The sequence below is a fragment of the Palaemon carinicauda genome, chromosome 1 (genome assembly GCF_036898095.1).
Source record: "Palaemon carinicauda isolate YSFRI2023 chromosome 1, ASM3689809v2, whole genome shotgun sequence".
Taxonomy (NCBI): Eukaryota; Metazoa; Arthropoda; class Malacostraca; order Decapoda; family Palaemonidae; genus Palaemon; species Palaemon carinicauda.
In genome coordinates, this window is record NC_090725.1 from 258,724,978 (window position 1) to 258,752,583 (window position 27,606).

A 27,606-nucleotide genomic window follows, 5' to 3' on the forward strand; every position below is an offset into this window, starting at 1 on the left:
CAATATAGTCAAAGCGAACTCCAAGGTTTTCTATCAATTTGTTAAACCTAACTGAAATGTCTTTGTCTAAATTCTGTTGTAAAGACTATCTTTTGACCCCAACTACCTTCAAGGAAAATAAGCCTGTTCTCAAAATTGTTATCCCCTACAGGTGTATAAACTAGTTTGCTGGGGGACCATGGGTAACAAGCAAATCAGGATCATAATCACAAGTGCCAGAAGTGTTATGTATTTTTAGTGTAATACCATATGCGCTACGTGTATTAAGAGTAATGTACAGTATGGGAGTGATTATTCCTAGTTCACTGAGGAATAAGGTTTTGTCTGAAATACATGATGATCACCAAGGCATTGTCAGATTAAAGTCAAGTCAATTGCTAGGTCTTTTGCTTGGTGGCCAGGTATAGATAAATATATTGAATTATTTGTGAGAAATTGTATGAATTGTGTTACGCAACAGAACAATCCTCAATTTGCTAGAATGCACCCATGAGAGTTACTCAGGTAGCCTATCCATGGCAAAGAGTGCACATAGATTTTGCAAGTCCTTTCTTAGGTTATTTGTTTTTGATAGCTGTAGATGCTTACAGCAAAAGGCCAGAAGCAGTTCCAATGAAGAAAACAACAACTTATGCAACTGTAAAAGAATTAAGGCAATTTTTTTCTACACTCCAGAAAGAATTTTGATTGATAATGGTCCACAGTTTACCTCACAAATAATGATTTTTATAGTGTAAATGGTATTAAGCATACATTTTCAGCAACATATCATCCTTCCACGAATGCAGAGGCTGAAAGATTTGTTCAGACATTTAAGCATAACATGAAGTGTAGAAAAACAAATGCAAATAACATATTTTTTTTCAAGTGTCAAATTTTTTATTGCTTTATAGAACAACACCGCATAGCACAACAGGTGTGATTTCATCAAATTTGTTAAAGGGGGGGGGGGGTTGGAGGAGGAGTAGGTGTAAGTTAGATTTGTTGTACCCAAGTTTGTAAAGTGATTTAAAAGAAAAGGGTTCATGCAATTAGAAAGTCTCTCAAAAGTAAGAAATTCTTCCCCTTACTCTAAAGTCATGGTAAGATGATACAATACTCCAGAAAAGTGGGTAACAGGAGAAATTGTAAAAGAGATATGAAATTTACATTACGATGTTCAAGTTGGTGGAAATATTGTAAAATGTCATGTTGATCAATTACAGCTGTTAAATAAAATCCTGTAGGTCATGTGATTGTTAGAGATAGAAAATTTTCATAAGTAGTCAGATCAAATGAATCAAGTATTGTCTTTGCGAATGTCTTATGCCTTTAGTTTGTTTATAATTTTTTTCTAATCATATTTCATCTTGTTTAGATTTTGCCCTCATATCCAATCTTTCCTTTATTAGAGTTTTGTGGTTTTTCATAGTTTTCCTTTATCTTGTTTAGAAGGTTTTCCACATAGCTCTTGTGCTGACTCCAAAACAAAGTTGGTTAAATTACTATTAATTTTTTCTTCATATCCTTCCATTTCGTCATGTAGCTAGGAATGACTATTTTGTATTGCTAAACTAAACTCATTATATTTCTCTCTTATTACAGGGCTGCCTATTTTCTTTTTTGAAATTATTTTTTTTCCTTCTGGACAAATTTTACTTCTCACAGTACTATGGCCACTTAACTTTAATTTGATTAAGACTTACTCTCTAGCTAAATTAACTTTTTCCCTGAGAATACAAGGTGTTAATGATTTTTAGAGTTTTTTTTCAGCCAATTCTTGAACGATGTCTCGTCTATCATTTCTCGGGCCTACTCCAAATTTGCCTATAGCGGATTCTCCTCTGTTCTTATGACCTACTTTACATAGAAATCGCCCAAAACAAATGAAAATAGTCTTGTTTTTTTTTTTTTTTTTTTTTTTTTCAAGATATCTTCAGATCTCTATTGGATGATATTGGTGCATACTTTTATTTAGTTTGATAATCAGTCCTACAAGTCTATCACTGATAATATAAGATTTTTAAACGCTACCTGCACGATTATTTATTAATAAGAAACCCAACTTCGTTTTCTTTATTCCTTTCATGTCCTTTGAAGCAAAAGATATGACCCTTTTTCCACTCTATACAAAATTCCTCAGTTCTTCTAATTTCACTAAGTCCTATCATATCCCAATTTTTTTACGTCATCTTTTCTAGTAACACAGCAAGATCTTCCCTAGACAGGATCCTGACATTGTACGTTGCGAGATTCAGTTCCCTAAGGTGGCTTTTTCTATCTCTCTCTCTCTCTCTCTCTCTCTCTCTCTCTCTCTCTCTCTCTCTCTCTCTCTCTCTCTGTCCACACACACACACACACACACACACACACACACACACACACACATATATATATATATATATATATATATATATATATATATATATATATATATATATATATATATATATATATATATATATATATATATATATATATGTATAGTTTTCCTATAGAAAGGCATTTTAAAAGCATTGATTATTTTATGACCATTACAGTTTCATCAAATATATGGAGTACTTCTCTGTTTGTAAGGTTTCATCTTCATACCATATCACCATGGTTTCAAACCAAAGACAGATAACATACTTATCAATTAAAACATTAGATAATTGTCTTCTGTGAACTAGAAATTAGAGAAAACTAAAAATACAAAAGCCGTTAAAAATTCAAAGACAAAATTGGAACTGATAAACAAATGGTAGATATAAATCGTAAGTAAAACATGGTAAGATTAGGAAACCAATAGCCCAAACTTGATCGATATTGGATTGAGCTTATAGCAAAGAACTAACATCGTTAACATGTTTTTGGTAAATTCATCAAGTAGGTCTACCAGATGGCCATTGTGTACAAAATGTAGGCTAATTGGTCACATAAAAATCGTCCAAAAAATATGATTTTGTGGTTACTACAATCTGCTGCCAAATGCAAGGAAATCCCATTTCAAGCTTTAGCCCCCCCCCCCCCCCCACACACACACCTGAAAAGACGCTCTACACCCCTGACTTCAGGACTTCCGATACTATATGGCCTACACCACAACATTATTTAGAACTTTGAAATTACCATCAACTGCAAATTACTGAATCTAGTGTTAATGAATAATTACGAAAATAAAATGTTCGAACCTTTGCTGATTGTAAGTTTCTGCAATATCATCCAAATTATACTCACGGAAGCCTTGTCAGGTTTTTACGCGATTATGCGCTTATAATTTCGGTAAAATGAGAGACTGAAGACATACTATATATTACCTTACTCTGATGGTGACATACTATGTATACTGTGTTTGGCATTATAATAATGATAACAACATTTATGTTTTCGCACGGGAAATAAAGAAAATGCGTCAATCATTGAACCTTACCTTGACCTAACGAATATTTTTCGCTTGCTGCCAGACGTAAAAAATATGGATTGCATGCATGAATGATAATTTTTCCTCGGATATCTGGGTTTATTAAAAGTACATTAAGAAAAACAGTCTTCTCTGCCCTCAGAATATATGAAATTTCAGGCAAAAATCTAGCATAGTTTATTCTTTTCTAAATTAACGGGTTCCCGACAGGGTACGATATTTGTGTTGACAAATCCTCTATTTGGGGACGCCGCGAGACGGACTGGCTTCGTTCCAGCCTTTGGTAACTTGAAGTTCAACTTTCTTGTGTCCAGTGTACGAACACTCGTAGGGAAGGAGTCAACATTTACCATGAGTCAATAAGTTACTAGGTTACTACCGTTCACGCTTAAGCTCTGGCTGCAAGATATGTACGGTTTTTGTGTGTTTCTCCTCCCTAGACGTGACTACTGCAACTGCCATTCGACTTCAAAGGCTCTGGGAAGAAAAGTTAAATAATAATTGAGGTTAGTTTAGCAACTGCAATAGTTCTATCGCCATGTTATCGAAATGCCGTAAACGGCGTAAAGGATCACGATGAAAGCATATTTTGTTGTGAATTATAATTTCTGGATACTACAGGGAGTAGGTTACCCCCGGTTATTACAATAGTGTTTAGCTTTAGTAACGATTGTTATTTGTGATAGGTTCATTTATATCCACAAGTCTGACGACCTATTCGTAATTTTGTCAAATAAATGAGAAAATACTTTGAAGGGAGTTAGAACTATTTCTGGTAATGTTGAAAGCACAAAGTGATATTGCATTTCTAGCAGCAAAGAACTTTAGCATTTCTGTTAGATGAGCTTAACTAAAACTAGACGGTAATTAAGATATTAAAATATTTCTCTTTATGGAGCTTCCATATACATGCTGGGTCTCTTGCGTGTTTATCTAGGCATGTATGTAGTCATCATCATCAATATCAGCCTAACTAGTCCACTGTAGGGCAGAGGCCTCAAACGTCCTTTCATTCCCGTCCGTTTCTGGTCTTCTTTTGCCAGTCTATACCGCAAATTTTCTTAGCTCGTCAATCCATCATCATCTTATCCTTCCCCCGTGCTTGTTTTGTAATCTATAACAACCCATTTTGTTATTCTTAATGTCCATCTATTATCTGTCATTCTCATTATATGTCCTGCCCATGTCATTTTACGTTTCATAATCTTTTGTTTACCAAAATCTCTCCATCCCGTGCTTATCCTTTTAAATTCGGTCTCGTGTACTGTGGGAAATACCGTTTTTCCTAAGTATGTTTATTCATTAACAATATCTAGAGGTTCGTCCATAACCCTTGTTTGCTGATTCGACATTTTCATTGAATATTTTCTTAGTTTTACACACTAATTTTCAGACCTACATTTCTGCTCTCTTGAAATTTGTTTTGTAATATATATATATATATATATATATATATATATATATATATATATATATATATATATATATATATATATGTATATATATGTATATATATATATATGTATATATATATATATATATATATATATATATATATATATATATATATATATATATATATTTATATGGTTGTTTTGGTATCCACAGTTCCTTCTCAACTTCTCGATTTCTTCACACAAATTGGAGAAGTTAAGAAGTCACTTGGTTGTAAGATAAATAAGTAAAAATGTTTATTATAGATTGACAACTGAGTGGTGGTACTAATTGGTTGTTTAGGGTAAGAATAATAATAATAATAAAAAAAACCATGTCTCACGTTCACATTGATTGCGTGAATATGGTATAGTACATTTAGGTCTATTATGGAATCCGAGATATTGTTCGAAGTGTTTATAGCTCACCAAATTGCTTGTAAATATTAAAATCAAACATTTGGAGAATAGGTAAAAGTTATGCCTCATTGGAAACAAAATGAGGACAAGTTGGTAGGCCATACTTGTCAATTATCTTGGATAATCTTCTCTTCGTTTTGGCCTCCTGGATGCCAATTTAAAATTCTCTCTCTCTCTCTCTCTCTCTCTCTCTCTCTCTCTCTCTCTCTCTCTCTCTCTCTCTCTCTCTCTCTCTCAAATTCTTCATTCTGCACGTTTTGCAGATGCTTGTATACTGTTGTAGGGCAGTTAATTGTTTGTAAAGGCCATATTTATTCCTTCTGAATGATATACTTTCAGATTTTAGATTTATAGTGAATAGGGATTTAGCGGCGTACCAGTCAACCATATTTCAGGGGGTGATTAACTTTGTTCTACTGTTGGTTTATCAAGAAGTTGCCTTTCCCTATCTTTTCTTATATCTTATCTTCCTCTGTGATATTAGTTTTAAAATCTATCGTTATTGTGCTTCCTTCAGTTGAAGTGACTATCCTAGAGGGTACTAAGCCTTTCGTGGTATGTCGGATCTTCTTGTTGGCCAATTTTATTCGATATTATGTCGTTTAGTCTATGCGTTTCATTTGTAGTTTCCTGTAAATTGCCGTGTGCATGTTTTTGTTATCATTATTGTCAAGTTTGATTTTATGTATAATGAGACCATTTTATTGTTTTAATTTTTATTCTCTGGAGATACTGGGGAAAATCCAGGACTGCACCAGTGTTGTCTAGTATTTTGCAAATACATGGTTTATATGGTAATATTAGTGACCTTGCATTTGCGTATTCTGTTATGTTCAGAAACTTTGGCGCCTCGAAAGAGGTACTCGTCTGTGCTGTCTATTCCATGTTTTAAGAAATCAAAACTTTTGAAGCGAGACGTTATGCCCAGAGCAAAGGGTATAGCGGTGTATATTACAACCGAGTGCCTGCTTCTCACAAGTCATGCTATGAATGTAGACGTCATGAGACTTAGGTCAATAAGATAGTCATAACAACTTTAGCGAAATCCAAACTTGGATGATTCTATCTTGGATTTTCTTCTAATCACTATGGCTGAAGTATAAGATAATATGGACAGGCTTCTTTTGTTCTTATTAGTGGTTTCAAGAATCTTATACTGAACTTAGGGAATGGTTAAATTCTGTTTTTCCAACTGATCGCCATAGTTTGAGTATTTTTGGCTTTGCTTCTAAATCAGGATGTGAGCAAATCATACATGTGAGTGAGGCTACTCATGAGCCTGGTTATTTCTTGGCTTGGCAACAATGATTCCAGTGGTGTTATAACGAGCAGGTTTGTCCTTCAGTTGGGACGTTTGATCGTTGCTTGGTTTAGTTATTATTATTATTATTATTATTATTATTATTATTATTATTATTATTATTATTATTATTATTATTATTATTATTATTACTTGCTAAGCTCCAACCCTAGTTGGAAAAGCTGGATGCTATTTTCCACTGAAAATAAATAGAATTTGACCATAAAAGAAGCACTGTTTGATACACCAGGAACATTGATGATGAGGTACCCTTAAATCTTTACTCCTTTGTGTAGACACAACAGTTCTTCCATTGTTTAAACCAGATGGCTCTCAGTCATTGTCCAAAGCAAAACGCAACCATTTTTGGCTGATGCGTGAGACAATAAGCTGAGTAATGAGAGGCATAATCTTACACATTTTTTAACTAACTTGTTTAACTTTTTGGTCCCATGAATTTGAAACTTTCACTGGACCTTGATTCTTATGGACGTGTAGATTTTTCTTTTGTTTGATATAAAAACTGTAGATTTCGCAGCTCATAAGTTGTCTGGTATTTTTCGCAAGTTAGCAATAAAACATTCTTTTTGCACCTGTGGGTGAATTGATAGTGTACATTTGGTAAATGTTTGTGGTAGCTCTAGCCATGCTCTCGGAGGGCTTGAGGAACGTGATTGAGCAGGGCAAGGTTAAGATAGTTTTGACCAAGTTAAACTAGATACAACATAATCCTATAGGTAATGCTATATACACAAACCAAATTGTTATGGATATTTTATTATTTCTTATTCAACAATATTTCCCCCTCCCCGAGAGTATTTCATGATGCAAGGAAAATAATGATTGTAATTCATTAAACTAAAAAAAAAGAGAAAAAGTAGCTAGCTGGAAGAAGAAAAATTAGAGTTAATTTTAGTGTGATGAATGAATGATATGAGGATTCATTAGAGTAAGTTTTCTTTACAATTTTCATAATCAGAGTAGAATTTTAAATATTTATTCACATCGTTTTCATTGCCTTCGATATGTTAGCAACCTTTTGGAGATCTACAGGAAGTGATCAGTTAAAACAGTTAGATCACTTTGATATACTAGCAACATTAGGTATATAATTGAACGTTTTTCTTTTGTTCCTTTTCGCAAATAGATTGAACTTGCTAAAATAATGACCTTTCACTTTTACATATTAAAAGGTGGAGCAGTCAAAAGTAATTTGAAAAATTTTGACAGCGAAGGAAACTAGTTAGCCTCTGTTCTTTATGAAGTTTATTTCAGCATCTGCAGATGAACGGATGCTTTTCTGATTTACTTCAGTGATGCTCAACGTATTCAGAATAATTTAGTCTTTAAAACTTGCAATGCAGCAGTCAATGATTTTATGTCAATTATTAGCAGGGATGCGATTCTGTAAAAATTTCCAAGGCCTCTGTAAAGCTTTGTGTCATGCATACTTACATTAGGGTGATAACTTCTGAAAAAGATTTAAATAATGACTTGTGATTTTTTGTATTTTAAAGCTAAAGCCTACCTGACACTTGCGCGCATTTTTGCCACGCACTGGTGTTTTTCCTGCACTGTTCACGACCAGTTCATTCCAGTTTGCGCATCGTTCACGCGACGTTCACGCGATGGCACAAATTGGCACGCGTAGTTCACGACACGTTCACGCGAGTTCGCTCATCATTCCGCATCGTTTCCGCATCGTTCACGCCAGTTCACGAATTGGCTTCGGAAGAGAAAACAATGCTTTCTGTCAGAGACACCATTGCATTGAGGAGAAGAAACGTATCTTTTTCGTTTGTATTTTTTGTTGCCCTTTATTTTTGTTTCAATAAGAAAGCATTTGATTTACATATAAATAGCAGACATAAAATATGTACAAGTATTAAGAAAGCATTTTATTTTAACATTAAAAGCAGCAATCATGAAAAGTTTTTAGGCTGTTGATTTTAAGGTAATAGAGAAAAAAGTGTGTTGAAATAAGAAATCATTTTATTTTTTACATTAAAACAGCAAACAGAAAAAATTTGTTTTGCTCTTCATTTTAAGGTAATAAAGAAGAATAAGTATGTTGATGAAATAAAAAATCATTTTATTTTTACATTCAAACAGCAAACTTAAAAATTTCTTAGGTTTATTTTTCAGTTCATTTTTATTTAAAACAAAAGTTTTGGGTCTTGATTGGTAATAGAGGAAAATAAGTGTGCGCATGAAATAAGACCATTTTATTTTTACATTCAAACAGCTAATATAAACAATTATTAGGTTTATATTTTTCTTTCCTTTTCATTAATTTTTTCGTTTCCTTTTTTTTTTCTCTTCATTATAAAGTTATAGAAATAGTTTGAAATAAGACATCATTTTATTTTTACATTAAAACAGCAAACATAAAAATTTATTAGGTTTATTTTTCTTTCCTTTTCATTAATATTTTCGTTTCCTTTTTGTTTCTCTTCATTATAAAGTTATAGAAATAGTTTGAAATAAGATATAATTTTTTTTTCACATTAAAACAGCAAATATAAAAATTTATTAGGTTTATTTTTCTTTCCTTTTCATTAATTTTTTCGTTTCCTTTTTGTTTCTCTTCATTATAAAGTTATAGAAATAGTTTGAAATAAGATATCATTTTTTTCACATTAAAACAGCAAATATAAAAATTTATTAGGTTTATTTTTCTTTCCTTTTCATAAATTTTTTCGTTTCCTTTTTGTTTCTCTTCATTATAGTGTTATAGAAATAGTTTGAAATAAGATATCATTTTTTTTCACATTAAAACAGCAAATATAAAAATTTATTAGGTTTATTTTTCTTTCCTTTTCATCAATTTTTTCGTTTCCTTTTTGTTTCTCTTCATTATAAAGTTCACGCCACTTCCCGCATCGTTCACTGTAGTTCACGCCAGTTCCCGCACTGTTCACTCCACTTGGCGCATCGTTCACGACTATTTCACGACTATTTTGTGTGTGCCAATGCGTGCCACAAACTTTAAACGTTTCAAAGTTCTGGGCACGCATTGGTACGCTCTGGCACGCGAGTTCCCGCACTGTTCACGAAATTTTCACGGCTCGTTCACGCGAGTTCGCGCATCAATGCGTGCCACGAATGCGTGCAAGTGTCAGGTACCCTTAAGGCATTGGGCACAACTCCCCGTACGAATTTTTTTAGCCGTACGGGTCTGGGAATTTTTCAGTTGTAGCCATGAACTCCTGCGATGTAATTGGTAGTGAGTGTGTTGAGTGCTCAGTACGGGTTAAGTACGTGTGACGAACGGGTGCCGCACGGTTCGCAAGTGTTGTGAGATGAATGCGTTGGAAAATTATGGCATAGGGCACATGCGGGTAGAGTACGAAGCATGCACTAAGGACCTGCGTCACTGCGTGTAATGCAGGTGAGGCACTTCCGGAGTACGAGTCTTAAGTGTCCCCTGGGTTGTATAAATACCACCGTGCTATGCCCGCGCTCCACCAGACGGCCTTGGCTCCACACTCAAGGGTTGCAAGTTATACAGCGTGGATGTCCATTATATATATATATATATATATATATATATATATATGTGTGTGTTATATGATATATATATACAGTATATATATATATATGTATATATATATATGCATATATATGCATTTATATTTATATATATATATATGCATTTATATATATATATATATATATATATATATATATATATATATATATATACACATATATACATATACATATGCTTTTATATATATATGATTTATATGTGTGCATATATATATCTATATATATGTATGTATATATATGTATATATATATATATATATATATATATATATATATATATATATATATATTTATTTATTTGTTTATTACACACGCAAATAATCACGGACAAGAAAGCTGATCACCGTCTTTGTACAAAATTAGGGATCCGGAGAGATAATAATTAAGAATACTGAGAGAGAGAGAGAGAGAGAGAGAGAGAGAGAGAGAGAGAGAGAGAGAGAGAGAGAGAGAGACTCCCTACTTGCAAAGAGATGTACATCAGAATGATGATGTACTTGCTGCAGTAGAATACATATCCTGGAAAATCATGTAAATATCGTGTATTAGTACTAACGTCGTCCGGTCATTGTACTACACACCTACTTTTGCCGCAATTGCATCGTACGGTGCACGTACGGACCACGTACTTCTTTCAATTTCGTACGACAAAGGTGCGTGGCTCGTACTTGTGACGCAAGTTACACGCAAATTACATGCACGACTAATGTGCGGAGATCATGCCACAGAAAATCGTACGGCACGTAAGTTGCACGCAAGTCACACGCACTGCTTACTTGCGTCAGACGTGCATCCTGTCTGCGACTACAAAGTTTCTTGACTGCCGCAGAACATTTTAGTGCAGCGAGTGAAGATTCTGCGGCTGGTATATGGCGGGCTACGAGGTCCAAGATTGTTGCGTGCCCCCTTGGCGTGCCCCTAGCGTCACACCCACGATTTCACACAAATTTTGCCCGTATACCCCGGTAGCTGGTAGTACGGCCAGTTGTGCCCTACGCCTAACGCACGTTTCCTATTCAGCAATTCATTCAGTTCCTTTCTCTAATTTGAGACCACATTGAATTCAGAACTCAAATCAGGATTGGCTATTGGGCAATTTCATTTTCGGAGCATACTTTTAAATTCCTAATTTTGCATCGACATCAAGAGATTTTGCAAACAATAAGAGCACTCGGTGTCAAGTGTTTCGGCTCTTCAGTATTAGTTCTCTTTGAATGGAAAATTTTTAGTGTAGACCTTTTGTTCATTGAAATGAGAGTTTCAGAAACATTCAGTTCTGCAATTTATAACACATCTACCATGTATTTGGTGTTGTACTAGATATTCTTCATGAAGACCAGATCAACAATAAAGACAAAGAATTTGTGTTTTGTTCTTTTTTTCTGTATCATATTTCTTTGTCGCATTTCTGATTCAATCCAGTAATGTACATAAGTCTTTTTATCAGTTCCTTACAGCTGCTGTATGGAACTTGATGTCACCAACAAGAACCAGAATTTTTTTTGTCAGAGGAGAGAGAGAGAGAGAGAGAGAGAGAGAGAGAGAGAGAGAGAGAGAGAGAGAGAGAGAGCGCGCAATGTAATTCTACATCTTCTACTGTTCACCTGAAATGAGGTAAAGAACATGGAATATCACTTCTCTATATATGACTGCAATCTGTTATGAGATGCCCACATTATTTACTTAACATTGATTTGGATAGATTTTGCCGTCACGCCGTGAATGAATGGTCCTCAATGTTCTTGAATTAGATGATGGTCGCTACTTGCTGGAAGCCAGGTCATATATATGCTGCTGTAGTTTACTAAAGAACACTTGAAAATTATATATATATATGTGAGTAAAGTGGTGTGATTTTATTAGAATACGGGAATCGAGTTTGTATCAACTTCCACCAAGAGTCCCTTTATCTAAACCAATTATTTTTGACGGAGATTATCAGGATTCCTGTAGATATTCTTCTTAATTGATATCTATGATTGCAGGAAACGATGCAGCTTATTGTATACTCCATGATTACAAACCAAAGTAATTATGGAACAAATCAGAGAGAGAGAGAGAGAGTGAGATAGAGTGGTGGTTTATCCAGTTACTGTAATTTATCATTTTGAAATGGCGACAAACTCTCTGGAGTATTTATTCAGAGTAAATATAGACATCATTAGTTCTCATTCGCTTAACCTGATGATATGCAAAGTCAATGAGTTAATGAAAAACCATTATAAAAGACTGCAAGCCTTTCTTTCAATGACTATTCAGTACAACCTTATTTATCTTGACAAATATAGAAAACTTTTGCTTTTAAAACAATTATATTTTTCATGCTATCCTAAGGGAAAGATATGTATTTCTCTCCCTCAAACTTTGGTTTTCTCTTATCATTTCCTAAATTTTGGAAATTCTGGAACCTCATGTAAGCGAGTAATTCCCGACCACTGTATTCCACCCTTCTACTTTATATCCTTGACTGCCACTATCTTATACTTCTCTTCATATATGTGAAGTAATGTATCCGGCGGCTACCACTTGTACGTTGGTCATCTTCGGTAATAACACGGAGAGACTGATCGGCGATCGCAGTGGAACACAGTGAAGCTACATTCCTGACGGGCTACAGTTGAGTCCTCAATATTTTGACACCTTGATACGCGTATGTTCGTGACATTATTATGCTACAGTGCTACAGTGCTCTGCCTCCGTGTGTGCACCCGGTAAATGTACAATTTACCCGGCATGGGGAGAGCACGTTTTGGAGAGTCCTCTATTATTGATGTAGCCCAGTTAATAATTTGTAAAGGCTATATTTACTCCTTCTGATTAATATACTCAGCTATTTGACATTTTTAATGCATATGAATTTAGCGACGTACAGGTCTACCATATTTCGGAGCAATTTACTTGCCAAATCATTTAGCACTGAAGCCCCAGATCCCCTTTATGGACCTTTTACTTCACTCATCTTAACACAAAACTATACAAGATGAAACTTTACAGCATTTACTATCGTATAGCTGAATGAATTTCTTTTCCATTTGTATATAATCTATATTTTTAACATCTTCGCAGTGGGTTTCGCTTGGAGTCCTTTTGCACGTAACTTTTAACTATTTTATTTGATCTGATTTATGATTTTATTAATCGAATAGTAATGAAGGCATACAGTACAGTACAAACAATGAATGAATGTGGCAAGATAGATAGAGGTACTATGAGAGAAGGTATTGCCTTGGAAAGCGAAAAACGTAAAGCAGAGATGTTGATTTTCAAGTACGGTAACGATGAAATACGATCTGTGGAATATTAGATAATGTGCGATGCAGTAACTGGTCAAAAAATAGTTATTGCGAAGTCTTTCTGTTAGTATACGCATTATTACAACAAAGGGCCAATCCTGAGTAGATTTAGTATTAATATTACAATTAATTATAAACCTAGTGATTATTTACTCAATTGTAATAGTTTCAAATTGCAAATTATTATCACTCCGGCAGGTCTATCGTTATTGACCCGGTCTGGAAGACCCAGACCTACATTGCTGAGGACTAAGAAGCGTGAAGTAGGAGATGACAAATGGAGAAGTATTGTGACAACTGACGAAATCTAACCGAGTCCCTTTGTGTCAATAGGCGTAGGAGGAAATGATGATGATGAATTTCAGGCGATTTGATTTCCAAATTTTACTTAAACTAGCCACTGCCTGATTTGTCTTTTTTTCAATCTTTCATTAAGCTCAAATTCTAAAGATCCTGTAGTAGTTCCTAAATATTTAAATGATTCAACCTTATCAATCCTTCCTCCTTCCAAAGATATATATATTCTGTTCTCATCATCTCTATTTGTCTTCTATTCATCTTGAGCCTAACCCATGTGATATTTCATGCATTCTGGTAAGCAAGCTTTGCAAGTCCTGTGGCGTTTAGCTAATAAGAACAGCATCAGCAGCATACTCTAGGTGTGCTAATGTCATGTTACCAATCCCTAACGGTTCTATGCATTACAAAATCCACGAGGTGGATAGATAACATAGGTGACAACACATTCCCTTGGAATACTCCATTGTTCACTGGAAATTCATTACATAGGACTCCATTAATATTAACTTTGCACTTGCTATGCTCATGAATAGACTTGATCAATTTTACATATTTAAGAGGAACTCGATAATGACGCAAGTCTTTCCACAAAATTGGCTGGTGCACAGTAACAAAGGCTTTTTCATAGTCCACAAATGCCATCAAAAGTGGATTTCTATATTCTGCACATTGTTGCACATCATGTCTTTAAATAAAGATTAGGTCAGTATAACTTTTACCATTTCGAAATCCTGCTTGTTCATCTCTCGGCTTTTCATCTCTCTCTCTAGTCTCTTTAGAATGAGAATACTGTATTTTATATTTTCATGACAACTGACGTAGGTGTGATGCCTCTTATTATTGTAATTAGTCAGATCTCCTTTTTTGGCATTTTGACCAACATTTCCTGCTCAAATTCAACAGGTTTTGCCTCTTCATGCCAAATTCTACAAAACAATCTTGTATTCTGGGAGTCACTTCATTTTCGGCCAAAATCTTCTCAGCAGTTATTCCATCGTATCCAGGGGCATTCCATCCCCTGAGTTTTTTTTCAATGATAGCTTTGACTTTAAATACACTGCATTCATTCTTGGGCACACCAAGTCTTCCTCAGCTTTAGGTATATCAATCAAATTATTCCCTTCATATCTCCTATTCATGACGTCACTAAAGTGTTCCATTCAATGCTAACTTTCTTCATCTTCTGTTGTTATAACAGATCCATCTCTCTTTTTAATTGGTATATTCTTTTTCTTTTTCCTTCTTTTGACCTCACTACCAAAACTGGAATACTTCGCATGCTCTACCTTGTAATTTTCATTACTTCCTCGGAAACATTCAATAATCAATTTCTGTCTTTGTCCCCTTTTTATAGTACAAAGTATCATTTGATATCCATAGCTTTCTCCTTGTTATTGTATGTCCCAAAACTTCACTAAAAGCTGACTGATATATGTTCTTAATATCACAATATTCTTCGTTAATTGTTTGCTCTGCTCTTCGTCTCTTAAATTCTCTAATACTGCAAATCGATTCCTATATAAATTGCATATGTTTTTCTGTGCTCATGTTTTGGCAGCTTAGTGGTATCAAACTTAGGTATTCTATCTACATTTCTGATGGGTGCTTTAAGTTTTGATTTCAGTGTGGCAATGAGGAGCTGGTGATCACTACCAATATCTGCACCTCTATAGCTTCTTACATTTCTCAGGGTCCTTCTTCTCTTTGTTACTGGCCATGTGATCTATTTGATTTTTGAAATTGCCACATGGTGAAGTTCATATATATTTGTGGATGTCCTTGTGCTGGAAAAGAGTACCTCCAAAAACAAGTTTTTTATTGAACAAAAACTAACAAAATGTGCTCCATTTTCATTTGCAACTTCGCCAAGACCTTCATCATCCATCATATTCTCTATACCTTGATTATTCCTTCTAACTTTAGCATTGAAGTCACTAATCACCATTTTCACATCTCTCTCTGGGATCTCATCTATTACACTCTGCAGTTCATAGTATTCATCTTTCCTTTTTTTTCAGGGGAATCTTTTGTGGGTGCATAGCAAACTATGATACTCATATTACACTGCTTTGTTTTAAACTTTGTAAGCAACAGTCTACTATTTGCAACTCTCCATTCCATTAAAGCCTTTTCTGCTGTTGGTGTCATTATCATTCCTACCCCTTCTCTTTCAACTCCATATGTTCTTCCTGAGTAGATATCTATATTGCCTTGGTCCAAAATTTCTTTACCAATTCCCTTACAACGTGTTTCATTTAGGGCTAACATATCCAAATTATATTTCATAAATTTATTCTCCGCTTGCTGTAACTTCCCAATCTGAATCATGGTTCTAACATCCCAATTACCAAGTTTCAATTTTTTATTATTTATTCACCAGGAGATTCTTAGCATCCCGTTACGCCTGGGACTGGGGGATTTTCTGTCATTTTCTCTTTCCATAAACTGACTAAATCCGTAGAGGATTCATTGGCTAAATTCATCAAATGATAGCCTGTTTCTTGTGATGAGCAGGGCCTACCTATCTAAGGGAACTGACCCCTGGTGGTTCATGCTGATTACAGTAAGATACATTTGTCTATCACCTTAAAACCAATCCGTCACCCTAGTGCTAGTGACTTCACTGAGATGTAGGGGCTTTTCCTCCCAACTGAAAGTTCTTGTTACTCCACCACGTTGCTCATCCGCTTACACTCGTATGACCTTTGGCAAACATGGATTGCTAAGATATACCGACTAGCACTGTACTCAAGCTATACCGCCTATAGCACGGTACCCAAGATACACTGCCTAGCATGGTTCCTAAGATATACCGCCTAGCATAACACCTAAGATATACCGCCTAACACAGTATTTACAAAGATCGAATGGAGGAGGACTCTGAAAAATGTAAGAAGCTATAGATGCAGATATTCGTAATGATCAATAGCTCTGGATTGTCACTGAAATTAAAACTGAAAGCACCCAACAGAAATGTAGATAGAATACCTAGGTTTGATACAACTAAGCTTCTGTAGGATGAAAACAGGAAAACATTTGCACCTGAATGTATGAATCGATTTGCAGTATTAGAGTCTTTGAGACGAAGAATAGACAATTAATAAAGAATGGTATGATATTAATAAAATAATTATACCAGTCTGTTGGTAGTGAAGTTTTGGGACAAGCAGTTACAAGGAGAAAGCCATGGGTATCGAATGATACCTGGGATACTATAAAAAGGAGACAATGACAGAAATGGGTTGTTAAAAGTTTTAGAGGAAGTGATGAAAATTACAAGGTAGGGCATGCTAAACATTCCAGTATTGATAGTTAGGTCAAAAGAAGAACTAGGAATGACGGGAGAGAATATTTAAACAAGAAAGCAGGTCAGGCTGATAAAGTTATGAATTCAGGGTGTGCCTAAGCATTGCTCATAGAATTATTAATGAAATCTCTACGGGGGCAAAGATAAAGCAAATACCCATCAAAAAGAGAGATGGATCTGTTATAATATCAGAAGATGAAGAAAGGCTACGTTGGATGGAACACTTTAGTGAGGTCATAAATAGCAGATAAGAAAGGAATGATTTGACGGATATACCTGAAACCGAGGAAGACTTTGAAGTACCCGGGTATGAATTCAGTGTGTTTGAAGTCGAAGATATTAAACAACTTAGGTGATGGAAAGCCCCGGGACGTAATAGAATAACTGCTGAGATGATGATAGCCAAAAATGAAATAACCCCGAGAGTACTTACAAAATTAGTTTGTAGAATTTGGCGTGTAAAAGCAAAACCTAATGAATGGGAACTAGGAGTGTTAGTGGAAAATGGCAAAAAAGAGACCTGACTGATTGTAATAATTACAGAAGCATCACACTAACGTTAGTTGGCATGAAAATAAATAGTATGCTTATTCTGAAGAGACTAAAGAGAAAGATTGATCAAAAGATAGAAGATGAACAAGCAGTATTTAGAAAAGTAAGAAGTAAAAACATAGTAGGCTTTGAAAACTGATAACCGTAACTTCATCGATATTAGTATTAGTTTATAACAAAGAATTAACATCATTAGTATGTTTTTGGTAAATTCGTGAAATAGGCCTACCTGTGTTTCACTATAGATAATGTGTAAAAATCTTAATTTGTCTCATAAAAATCATCCCAAAAATATTATTTTGTCGTTGCTACAATCTACTGTCAAGTGCCAGGAAATTGCATCTAAAGGAGTTTCCTCTTAAAATGTTCTAGGGGAATTCCCCCAGACGACCCCCGTCGTCAGTACCTATTCAAACTTCAGCCTCCCTCCCGAAAAAACGCTCCTACTCCCCTGCTTTCCATTACGCTTATATATACTGTGTATATATATATATATATATATATATATATATATATATATATATATATATATATATATACATATATATATATACATATATATACATATATATTATTTATTTATTAATTGGTTAGAAGAATTATTGAATGAATTGCGAAAACGCAAAAACAAAATTGGCCCGTTTTCCTCGATAAAATATCGACAATCTTGAAAAACTTTATATTTTTTATTGTAATTTTATATAACTTTATTGTAAATTGGAAGGGACCATGGCACGCCGCTGACCACCGCCTCCTTCGTGATGAAGCCCCTCCCTCGTGTTCCTCGGGCATGGGCTAGCAAGTTTAACGTTTTGGGTTAGCAAGTAAATTTTAGCAAGTAAAGTTTTGTTCTTGCTAAATGTGTTGAGCTATGACCACTAAGCTGGGCTAAATTTGAAAATATTTCACTGTTTAAATACGTATTATGCTGATAAAATAGTATCTGCATGAATTATACAATAACAATTAAAGAAAATACGTTGATGTCTATTGTATTGAAGATATGTAGGGATAAGGATGATGCAGAATAACCAAACTCATTTCCATAACCGAGATGATCTCCATTCTAACAGGACCTTCAGTTCTTTAACAAAGGGAATTTCCGTAGAGGAACAACAAGTTCCTCCCAAGAAATCCAATTAACATAAAATGTAATTTTGGTCGGCTGATGGACAGGTGAATAATGACAATGAAAGGGAGGAGGAGTTAGAAAGGAACCTTTCCTTTGTTGCAAAAAATAATACATAATTGTTATCAGTATCATTCCGATCTTTAATTTGTTAAAATTTTCTTTTCGTATTGTGCATGTCTCTCTTTGCTTCAAGGTTATTGTTACGTATATTTTTTTTTCACGTTTTCCCTCGTTTTATATATATGCGAAATTTTAATATTTATGCAAAGTTTATCCTTTATGACAAAATCCATATTCCTGTTTCACTGAACTTATGGAGTTTTAGTTAAAACGAATAAAGTGTTTAGCATTTGACGATTAGTTAGCGCCACTTCTGTTCACATTAATGTATCCTGCCTTATTTTAGGATTCGTTTGAGTTAAGAAGGAATTTTGCATTTACCATGCATCCATTGATTTAAGGTATTTAGTGGAATTCCATACTTTTCATATAGATGCTGTTTGTTGCGTTTAATTTAGTTACAGAGTTTGCTTCATTTTCCCATGTTTGGGAGTTTGCTATCGATGTATCATACCATAATGATTCCTCTTTTGTCAATTTTCTATTTAAACGGATTTTTTATTTTTTATTCTTTAAAGGCTAGAGCTACGTTAAATGTATGTTTAAGTAACATTTCTGTTAACGCTTTTGAGAAGGATTTTACTAAACGACAAAATATCGGATAAAATTGGACAACATGAAGGATTTGACACACCACGAAAGGCTTCGTATCCTCTAGGATAGCCACTTCAACTGAAGGAAGCACAATAACGATAGATTTTAAAACTAATATAGAGGAAGATAAGAATAAGAAAAGATAGGGAAAGACAACTTCTTGATAAACCAACAGTAGAACAAAGTTAATCATCCCCTGAAATATGGTTAACTGGTACGCCGCTAAATCCCTATTCACTATAAATCTAAAATCTGAAAGTATATCATCCAGAAGGAATAAATATGGCCTTTACAAACAATTAACTGCCCTACAACAGTATACAAGCATCTGCAAAACGTGAAGAATGAAGAATTTGAGAGAGAGAGAGAGAGAGAGAGAGAGAGAGAGAGAGAGAGAGAGAGAGAGAGAGAGAGAGAGAGAGAGAGAGAGATGTGCAGGTAAGATTACCTTCTATTTTCACCAACATGACAGCATTTTATTTTGAGGTCACAATGTATGCATTGTGATATTGCACTCCTTAAACGGTAAGATTTTGTCAAGACTTATTTCCTCGCCACTATGAATATGCTTCTTTAGACACATTGTAGAGGTTAATACCAAATTGGGGTGATTATAAATAAGAAAAAATATGGGAGCTGGTAAAACGAATTTCCTGCTTAATGTGTGATTTCGAAAGTTTTAAAGAAGTCTACGACGACCAATCAGTGTATTGAACAGGTGTGGTCACGTGAGGAGAATGGGAGGTGACTATTGCATTTCAGTGAAATTCTATTTGATGTCTTTGAGGTGTGTGAACTTATTAAAGATAAAGACGTAAATAGTTGAGGATTTGAAGGCGCCAAATTTAGATTCTGAAAAGATTTTGAACTACTGTCTTGAGTTATACTTTTTTTCCAGTCTTCATTCTAAGCTCTGTTGTTGAAAGACAAATGTAGCCATTTCATGCAGGCATGTGTGTTTCATTTTTATTGATTAAACTGAACATGCTGAAACAGTTACCAAGTATATTCGTGGCATTCAAGAACAGCCTAGGATACAGACATCGAAGATATTGAACAGTTTTTTTAGGATTTAGGTAGTAGGTTGGCCAGGGCACCAGCCGCCCGTTGAGATACTACCACTAGAGAGGTAGTGGATCCTTTGACTGGCCGGACAGTAATGCATTGGATCCCTCTCTCTGGTTACGGCTTATTTTTTCTTTGCCTACACTTACCCAGAATAGTCTGGCCTATTCTTTACATAGTCTCGTCTTTCCTCATACACCTGACAACAATGAGATACTAAACACTTCTTCACCCAAGGGGTTAATTATTGTACTGCAATTTGTTCAGTGTACTTACCTCTTGGTAAGGGTAGAAGAGACTCTTTAGCTATGGTAAGCAGCTCTTCTAGGAGAAGACACTCCAAAATTAAACCATTATTCTCATGTCTTGGGTAGTGCCATAGCCTCTGTACCATGGTCTTCCACTGTCTTGGGTTAGAGTTCTCTTGCTTGAGGGTACACTCGGGCACACTATTCTATTTTATTATTTTTTTTTTCTTCCTCTTGTGTTTTTGAAATGGTGTGTTGGGCAGGCTTAACAGAAGGGCCATGGATGCCTGGTGGTTTATCAAGAGGTTGTCTTTTCCTTTTCTGATTCTCTTTCTTCTCAAAACCATCCTTACTGTCCTCCTTTCAGTTGAAGTGGCTATCCTGGAGGGTATTTAGCCTTGCATGGTGTATCGGCTCCTCCATGTTGACCAGTTTTTCCGACTTTTTACTATACTCTATGGGTTTCATTAATCACTTTATTTATAATTCTGTACATATTGTTTTTGTTATAATTCTTGTTAGTCTAGTTTTTAAGTATGATGTCTCTTTTTTTATTTCTATTAATTCTTATGGTGTCTGGAGACATTGAGCGAAATCCGGGACCAGTACGTCCTAGATTTCGTCAATGTCGTCTTCTGTATTGCAATATTCGTGGTCTTCATGCAAATATCCAAGACCTTACAGTTGCGTCCAGACATTATGATATTCTTTTGTGCTCAGAAACTTTGGTTTCTAATATGAGGCACTCCTCTGTGCTCCTTATAAGTGGTTTTAAGAAGCCAATAATGTTGAAACGTGATGCCATCCCTAGGGCTAGGGGAATGGCGGTGTATATTAGGATTGAGTATCCTGCTTCTCATAAGTCCTGCTACGAATGTGGATGTCATGAGATTTAGGTAATAAAAGTTTGTGGCAGGCATACCAACTTTTATTTGTGTTCCATTTACCGGAATTCAGATATGGATGATTCTATCTTCGATTGTCTTCTTACCATTATGGCTAAGATACAAGAAGATGATAGAAAGGTTTCTTTTGTTTTTGTTGGTGATTTTAATGCTAACCATAGGGAGTGGTTAAGTTCTATCTCTCCTACCGATCGCCATGGCTTAAGAGGTTTAGATTTTGCTTCGGAATCAGGCTGTGAGCAAATCATAAATGAAGCTACTCACAGGTCTGGTAATTGCTTGGACCTCGTATACACTGACTCCCCTGGCGTTATAACTAGTAAGGTTGGTTCTCCAGTCGGGACATCTGATCATGCCTTGATTTCATTCGTAGTGAAGACTGAGCATCCTGTCCCTGATATATCATACTCTTGTAAAATTTATATGAAATCCCAAGCAGACTGGAATGAGATTTTGCATGATCTTTTGTGCTTGAATTGGTCACAATTATATAGTAGTGTAGATTCTGTTGTCTCTGAATGAGAATCTAGTCAACATAATTGATAGGCGTATCCCTTCTCGTGTGCTAAGGTACCGAGTGAAGGACAAACCGTGGTTCAATGATGATTGTAGACGTGCTTATTTGGAGAAGCAGGGGGCCTATCATCTTTGGAAGGGTAATAGATCAGATTTGACCTGGAACAACTATACCATAAAAGAAACCCTTTCTGGTACAACTCAGGAACATAAATGGTGGTCTACCCTTAAATCTGCACTCTTTGGTGTAGATGCAACAGTTCCTCCTTTACTTAAACCAGATGGCTCCGTCACTCACTGTCTAAAGGAAAAGGCAACCCTGTTGGCTGGTGTTTTTGGCAGTAAACAGAGTAATGAAAAACTTGAAATTCCTCATTCCTGTTTTCCGGAGGCTAAACTAACTAGTTTAGCTATTCGATCTCGTGAGATTAAAGCTCTGTTGATGGACCTTGATGCTTATGGAGGTGTAGACCCAAATGGCATTTTTCCTTTGATTTTTTATAAAGACAGCAGATTTCTTAGCTCTAAAGTTATCTGTTATTTTGTGCAAGTTAGCAAGAAGAGGAGCTTTTAGCACTTGTTGGAAAATTGGTAATGTTACTCCTCTATGTAAATGTGTTTGTGGTAGCTCAAGTCCCACTGATTACCGCCCAATTCCCATAACTCCCGTATTATCTAAAGTTTTTGAACGTCTTCTGGCCAAACGTCTTAATAGGTTTGCTGAAGGTAATCATCTATTCCCTAAGGCCTTTGGTTTTCGTAAAGGCCTGTGATGCCCTTCTTACAATCTCCAATGCTGTACAGAAATCCCTTAATTGTGGTCAGGAAGTTTGTATGATTGGCCTTGATTTTAGTGCTGCCTTTGACCGTGTTAATCATGAGGCCCTATTTTTCAAACTGAAACAGTTGGGAGTGGGTGGGTCGTTTCTTAGCATTATTATTGATTTTTTAAGTAATAGATCTTAAAGAGTTGTTGTTGATGGGCACCATAGTGAGTATAGGAATGTGATATCCGGTGTTCCACAGGGTAGCGTTCTTGGCCCATTACTTTTCATACTATATACACATGACATGTGTTTTGGCCTAGAAAACAAGGTTGTTGCATATGCAGATGATGCTACTCTCTTTGCATCAATTCCATCCCCGGAATGTAGATCTGGAGTTGGTGAATCCCTTAATAGAGATTTAGCTAAAATTAGTGCATGGTGCAAATTATGGGGATGAAGTTGAATCCTAATAAAACTCAAAGTATGATTGTAAGTAGGTCAAGGACGGTGGCTTCTCAACATCCGGATCTCAGTATTGATAATGTTTCTTTAAATTTGTATGACTCTTTTCAAATTTTAGTTGTGATTCTCGACAGCAAATTTGCTTTTGAGAAACACATTAGGTCTGTGTCTTCTTCAATTGCACAAAAAATTAACTTATTGAGAAAGTCTTTTAAGATTTTCGGTGATCAATCTATTCTGAAGAAGTGTTTTAATTCTTTCATTCTACCTTGTTTTGAGTATTGTTCTCCTGTCTGGTGTTCAGCTGCTGATTCTCATCTTAATTTGTTGGACAGAAACTTACGGTCTATTAAATTTCTTATTCCTGATCTAGATATTAATCTTTGGCACCGTCGTTCAATTAGTTCATTATGCATGTTGCATAAGATTTTTCATAACTCTAACCATCCTTTACATTCAGATCTCCCTGGACAATTCTATCCTGTTCGTAATACTAGGCAGGCAGTTAATTCTAATAGCCAGGCCTTCTCCACCATGAGGCTCAATACTACACAGTATTCTAGAAGTTTTATTCCAGCTGTTACCAAGTTGTGGAATGATCTTCCTAATCGGGTAGTTGAATCAGTAGAACTTCAAAAGTTCAAAGTTGGAGCAAATGTTTTCATGGTGACCAGGCTGACATGAATCTTTTTATAGTTTATATATGACATATCTGTTTTTGACGTTGTTAATAGTTTATATAGGACATATCTGTTTTGATGTTGTTACTGTTTTTCGAATGATTTATTAATTTATTCTCATCATTTATTTATTTCCTTTCCTCACTGGGCTATTTTTCCCCTATTGGAGCCCTTGGGCTTATAGCATCTTGCTTTTCCAACTAGGGTTGTAGCTTGGCTGTTGCTATCAAGTCATTATTAAATCTATTTTTAAGTAGCCAAGTGATACATTTTCATTCTACCGAATGAATTATTTCAAAATGATTGTGCATAAAAAAACCAGGAAAAATCCAAAACATTTTATGGCCCTGTCAAGGACTCGAATGGTTTAACTGTATTATTTTCTGTCCCCTGTACTGCACACACTAAAGAGAATCAGGATCTTACAGCGACAAATGTATTTGGAAAAGTGTGACGAAATGAAATAGGGGAAATCGAGATTTTAATAGATATTCTAACATTGTCAGAACTGAAAATGCCATGTATTTGAGAGTATCATTAGCTGCTCATGTAAGGGATTAAGGCTATCAGTTTACCTCACGTTGTATTCTTAAAGGGACCAATAGGTCTTTGCAGCATCTCATTTGCTGCACCCACGTTATAGCCTTCTACTTTACTTCTGTTACTGTTCCTTTCTTATATCTTGCTGTCTAATCTCATTAAACATAGTTCATAGCACAAGTGCATGGTTCCCCTCGGTTGCAATTCGTCATTGACCCCTTAGGGTGTAAGTGACGTATCTCACTCGGTGCTCTGTAAATTACTTATGGGAATTAGCGTTCCTTTGTTCCTTGGCTGCAATTGCTTTATATCCTTTTACTTTACCTCTGTTTAAGCTTTTATTCTTCCATCTTGCTCTCGAACCACTTCTAAATTTTCCCTCATAATGCAACTAGTGTTTTACCCTAAATGCACCTGGGTGCTGAGAGGCTTCCCAGGCTCCAGTGCCTGTCTATATAGCTCAAGTTCATGAATCCATCCAAATACAATTTGTCATCGAATGGCTTCCCTGGCCCGTGCCTAGCCATGTACTCCAAATTCCATAAGACAAATGTGATTTGCAAAAATTTATGGACGACAAGGTCATAGATATAAATATATATTATAGGATTACAAAGTAAGTGTGAATGTATCCACTGATGTAACAGAAACTAAGTCAAAATCTGATTATTCTTATCGATCAGAAGTTTCCAAGTCTGTAGCAGTAGAATAGCAAGTTCTTTGTCTATTTGCCTTTTAGGTAGCAGTCCGTGTCGAGAAACAAAATGGACAAATGTATCATGTATCCAATTGTCAAAATGTACCTAATTGTATGGACAATGAATGAAATGTACCTGATAGACAAACTACCCAGTCTTCCTTATAAGCCTACACATTTAACAATGTACCAATTTTACCCAATGGACATTTATCCAGTAATAAAAAAAAACCATTCATTACATTTCGTTCAATTCATATATTTGGTTTAATAGTAGTGTAATTTCCTCCCCCATTTTAAGGTAAGGTTTAAGTGTTGAACGAAACTCTATTTAAAAGTAATTATTACATTAGAGCCGGTATCTGAAAGATTGATTGTAATTACACTTTAGTTAACAAGTTTTATCCACAGATTATCTCCTTCTCACTCATTTACTTACTATAAGCATCCAATGCCATTTACAGCATGGACTTCATAAGTAAACATTGCATTAATGAATATATAAACAACCCAAAACTTGGTATCTAAATCAAAACGCATAAACAGAATCCACATTTACTGATAAGCTTTATATTCAAACACAATGTCTATTATTATCATTGAATTTCACTGGGATATCCAGTATGCTACCTGTTGAAACACCTAAATCGAAGCTAGCTTGTCCACTCAAGTAAACCAACAAAACCTGCCAGTTGTCAGGGTCTCTCCCCTCAGTGCACAACTGCATTGTGTCTTTGAACACAAGTCTCACACTAATCCTATCACTTTCAATTTTGGCTGTATGGTGAAAGGATGTGTAGCTGCTATATTTTTCACCAGTGCTGTTAGATCTTTTTCTTATTTTGGTTTGTTATAAGTGATTTTGTGTAGTGCATTCTCACTTGTTACAGTAGGAGTATCTTGAGAGGTAAGGTATGTGGTAAAATGGTTTATTTCAGGAAGCTTCATGTTTCCTGCCTTTTGTGAGGGGCTTCCCCTTTGACAAGTGTAGCTCATTATGTTCTGTACAGGGAGACTCGACAGTACTCAAAGCATACCTTCCTCTTGGAAGGAGTTACCCCAATTTAGTTTCCCGTTTCTACCTATGCTCGATAATGGCTACCTTGCCATGTAGAGTTATGACTCGTAGATATTCCAAGAATTTCATTTAGCACTGCTGGTGGGCGCACCTAGTGCTAACACTACAGTGTGTCCCTTGTGGTAGCCCCTGTGTAGTGCAGTGCCAGTTTAAATGAGTGTTCCAACTGCTCCCCATGATGAAACCCCAGTGTAGTGGTTGTTGTTGTGGCGGAAGCTCTTCTTGTAACTTCCCTGTCCACTGGAGCACAGTAATTGTCAGTTATGCATGCCTCAACTTGGGTGGCAACAAAGAGACTTGTTAGCAAGGGGAAGTAGATGTGAGTTTGCTCCCTCTCTTCCTGCTCTACCAGCTCCTGTCTTTACCAACTCACTTCTCTCTCAACTCCTTTTACCTTCTGTAATAAGTCCTTTTTCGCCTTATTCTGCTTGCCAGACACTTCTTAGAATAATTAATGAAAATAATCTAGTTTTAGCAAGCCCTCTCCTCCCCCAGAAGGGAGTGTTAAAACTCGCACAATGAGTAGTACCATCGGGGTCAATCAAACCGTGTGTGAGCCAGGTATGACAGCTGCCATTGTTAAACCAGGTGCAGCCTTGCACCAGTATCATTGGCCAGGTGAAGGTAAGGGATAATGCTGCCATTAGAAGTCACCCTTCTCCTTTGGAAGAGATTGATGGAGTTCATCTGGTGACCGTTATTCTTGGGTTTGGTTAACAATTAGTATTGAGTAAACGGTTAGTATGGCATGTGCTGAGTTTAGGCTAGTGGTGCAGCCTAGGACCAAGCAATTGTTTGTCCATCTTCCCACTGGGGTTGTCGTGGGGGTGGAAGACGATCGCATATCCTCTCTGATGAATTTGTACCATTTTAGACTGCATTCAAAGTGAAATACTTCATTCTTCTCTTTGACCAAGAGGACTTGTAATGTCAACACAGACCTTAATCCTTCAGTTATCTTTAAAGTGCTTCCACTTCGTCCTTTAGGCAGTCACATGAGTGTTCACCCTATTTGAGGTTGGGCCATTTTGGATAACATCCTCGAAGGTTCTTCATTTCCAGGATCGAGGGTATTTTCACGCTTTTGTTGTGATCTGAGATTCATGATAGATAAGGAAAAGTCTGATCTCACTCCAAAGCAAAGGATGAAGTTACCGTGTTGATTGACATGAAGTCTTTCCTTATAGAATCTTTATTAGTAAGAACAGGTAGGTAGCACACCTTTCCCTGACCAGACAGGAACTGCTTGGCTACTAGTGTTAGC

The 27,606-nt window shown here is 35.7% G+C and overlaps 1 protein-coding gene across 1 annotated transcript in view; it reads left to right on the plus strand.

The window, feature by feature from the left end:
• The first annotated feature begins 3,636 nt into the window (after positions 1–3,636).
• The window catches only part of LOC137655522 (organic cation transporter protein-like), a 311,982-nt gene continuing 288,012 nt past the window's right edge, over positions 3,637–27,606 (plus strand). The window contains exon 1 of the mRNA XM_068389423.1: positions 3,637–3,888. The gene's annotated coding sequence lies outside the window, so the exon portion shown is untranslated. The remainder of the gene's footprint in view (positions 3,889–27,606) is intronic.